Below are 4,251 nucleotides of genomic sequence, written 5' to 3' on the forward strand. Positions count from 1 at the left end.
TCGACCGGGGCCTTTCAGAGCAACCAAACCAAACGCACGTTCCAAATTCGGCATACAATAAACTGCCTATCTTAAAATGTCATTTACCTCATCTAATGCAATACTTGCAACTTACAATATGTTGGAGAGTCTAAAAAACTTGTAACATCTTATAATAAAGACTGATGGCCCACTATATTTGTAATGAAGTAACAAACGACTGTATTCAAGCGTATAGTTAACTCTCACCCTTAACCTTTATCCCTCATTTGTATATCCGAAATGCTAAGACGATATAGGAATGATGCCCTTTATATTTGTAACCATAGCTTAATCTTTTTGTTCACTGATGCATGTTAGCTGTCGGCGAGCCCTGGCTCGCTTGTGGGGAAGGCTGGTTGAGTTAGCCACGAGGTGTAAGATAGTACGTTTGATTAAATATATGTTGCGCACGAATCCATTGTTGTACATAGTATTTTTGATTAAATATATGTTACGCACAGTTCACAGTGTTGTACATAATATATTTTTGTATCCTTCCGAACTCTACATTTACCGTAATCGGCCTCGCTTACACACTCTTAGAATGAGAATGACACAACATAGATCGGCGATCAAAGCAAAAAAGATCGACTAAGAAGGTTGCAAATCACTTCAATCTCCAAAATCATTCAATTGAGAATGTGCGTGTTATCGCCATAGACCAAACGATTCTTGGACAGATAAATCTAGGAAAAGAAATTAAGAACATTTCTGGGAACTAAACCTAAAGACCACGGCACCATTCGGTTTAAACATCAGAAACGATTTGCCGTCCCAGATAATCCAAAACAATTCCTTTGAAATTACGACGGAATCGGATTTAAATAATCCGACACGGATTAAATTAATCCGATTTTCCAAAAACTTCTGCTAAATCCAGCAGAAATCAGTCGCTTCACTTCACAACCATGCCGAGACTCTACTCTATAAAATAGTTTCAATTCCTGCCACTCCCTGTCACCTTTCCCCAGGTATTTTATTACAAAATTCAAATTCAAAAATTAAACCAATTATTACTCCTAGCAGTATCTGTCCGTTAGTTGTAATTAATCCAAAAGTTTCCAATTGAACATTATTAATAATAAAGCCCTAAGAATTGTATGCGTTTTTCTCGTATGGATTTAATAAGCTGCTTAAAAAAATCTGAGATGAATTCTAACAATGCTATGCTGTGTTATGACATACCATATTATAATATTATACTATATTTGCTATGCTATACTGTATAACTTATGTTTAAATGTTATGCTACACCATCTTATGCTATTTTGCGTTATGTTATGACATACCATAATATAATATTATGCTATATTTGCTATGCTATACTGTATAACTTATGTTATAAATGTTAGGCTACACCATATTATGCTATGCTGTGTTATGTTATGACATACCATATTATACTATATTTGTTATATTTGTATACTATATATGCTGTACTATATGGCTGATGATACAAATGTTATGCTAAACCATATTATGCTTTGTTTTGCGTCTTTGTATGTTTTCAATAACCAAATCCAAGTTCTCTTGGGTTTTGAGAGAATGTCTCCCGGTTCCGCTTAAGTTTTAATAATCACACAAAAGCTATTCGTGATAATTTTGCATGATTCTCAGTTTCCGAACATTTCAATCTTCATAGTCATTCTCTCAAAAGTCTAAAAAGTATATTAATTGCCTCGAACTTCAAATCCGGTCCTGGGCGTAAACGTAAAGAAATCGATTGGATCTGTTGTATTAAGTTTCACATCACCGGCCTCAACAAAGACCTGGGACCACAATAATTCTATCATTCTATCAGTTCTACAAGCATATGTAATCCGTTCTTTGCTCCTGAATCCGCTTCCTGTATATGGTTTATTTGGTTCTAATTCCATCAATGCAACTTACCACCTATCTAGCGTCATACTTTCATTGTGTTACATTTGGTACATATGACTGTCATATATTGCTGACGAATATATTTTCTAAAACATTACTCCTTATTTGTCAATTATGAGTCGTATCTAACTTTTCTGGTTTTCTCTATTAATATTTTCTTTTGGAGTTAACGTGGATTTTCGTTATAATATATATATATATATATATATATATATATATATATATATATATATATATATATATATATATATATATATATATATATATATATATATATATATATATATATATATATATATATATATATTTATATATATATATATATATATATATATATATATATATATATATATATATATATATATATCACGTTTAAAGGAAAACGAAATCTTTCTTAAGAAATATAAAGAGGAGAAACTATTATATATACCTAGAATCTGATACAGCTTTCCTCAATTAAGTTAAAACGTGAGCAGTTACATAGCAATATGCAAAGGTCGGAAATTTGCAATATTGGACACTACGGTATTCTAATAGGGAAATCCCCTGTGTAACAATAATTGCTTCAATTGTTCTGTATTTGCAAACGTTATAAAGTTTTTTTTAAAGTAAACAACGTAGTAATGCATTTTATCAAGGTGACCTGTTATATATTTACTGCTATAACCTGGTCAAGGAGTTTCCTCTCAGGAGGACTGGTCCACCGACGAAAACAAGTCAACACTTGGTTTGCAAATGAGACTAGTGCAATGCAGTACAGTGGCGTTGAGAGGTTGATAGAAGGTGGCGTGTATTCTTTCTTATACCAAGACCTCTACAATTGTCATGGAGAAACGTACCAGTGCATGGATTCTTTAATCAGTCGAGGAAAATGCACATTTTGAGTAAATTTAGAGGCCTATGGCACACTCCATTCTATTCATGACCCTCTCTCCTTCTTCCTGGCTGTCTTCTCACGTAACTAAGTTTCATCAGCAAACCAAATTTAAAACGTTCAATAATCATTTTCACTCTCCATTTTCAAGAATCACAAACGTTCATGTGACAGACGGAAAGTACATCTCTATGGCAATAATATCACCGAGGAATTCAGTTTCACTGAGAATGAACCCCCTACCCCAACCTGCAAATTGTAGCATTTTGTTAACGTAATGTGACCCAAACATGGGAAATAAAGACGTGTGTGATAGTGTGTCAGTTTTGTTTCTCTGCAGCCAACTTTGGGAGGGAAGGTGCAAAAAGGTGACATAATATTTCCCTCACGCACCTGCCTTCTTGCCTTTAGAGCCACCGTTAGCAGTCAATTTATTGTCAGCACTACCGAAGTGTTCTTCCTCGTTCTGACGCTGAACCTACAAATGTGTACGGTCTACTGATAAAGGGAGAGAGCACTCCAAGCACAAGAAAAGAACTGATAAAAATAAATCAAATTAATATTGAGTAAAGTGCAGTGTTTTAGGCTTAATGAGTAATTATTCTTGAGCAAAGTCCAGTCTGTATACGGTGTTTCTTGACCTGTGTAGCGACGGGACAGATTTTACATGATGTCACCCTGAACAGGAGCAGCGAAGCTGGGGCACCTTATCGAACTGATTTGAATCACTCTTATGATCCGTTTAAATGAGAACTATTTAAATATGTAGAATATTTTAATCACACCAGATTATGCAGCTGCGTTCGAGCAAGTGTACGGGTGCTACCCCCCTCCCCCCGGGGCAAAATTAAATAAAATCGGGTGAACTGGTGCAGGTTGTTCTGAGGCATAGTAGACTATAAATTAGATCAACAGACGAGGGTCTGCTACCAGTTTTATTTTTGTGGGTTGAAGAAGGGGATGTCATGTCGTGCTATTATAGCGCAGATTCTACACATCGTCTCAGTTGAAAGCTGCAGTAGCTGCAGATCGATACGTGTTTGGAAGGCTACAGTTAACTGGAATGCTCACACAGTCAATCCAATGACAGCTCTCATACACAAGAGGACAAGCAGAACTCATAGAAACCAAACTTTTTTCATGATATCTTACTAGCTAATACCAAGTTGCGACGAGGTCAACCATCAAACCTAAATACAGTTTTGCATTCTGGTTAAAAGATATTTCAAAGCCAGCTTTGCCATTAAAAAGTAGTCAAGAACACAACTTAGCGGTAAAAGCAACCTTTAGATTTTCCAAATGATATGTTTTGTTGTGACAGATGTAACTTGTTGACGCCGTTCAAAGCTTAAAAATGTGGTACAGAATGGGATAGCAGTGACGTACACAATCGTCAAATTGTTGTTCCTTCTACGCTTCCGTACACTGTCGATAAGAGGTAATTCAATATTTATCTACAAATCACACCGCAGGCA

The sequence above is a fragment of the Apostichopus japonicus genome, chromosome 16 (genome assembly GCF_037975245.1).
Source record: "Apostichopus japonicus isolate 1M-3 chromosome 16, ASM3797524v1, whole genome shotgun sequence".
Classification (NCBI taxonomy): Eukaryota; Metazoa; Echinodermata; class Holothuroidea; order Aspidochirotida; family Stichopodidae; genus Apostichopus; species Apostichopus japonicus.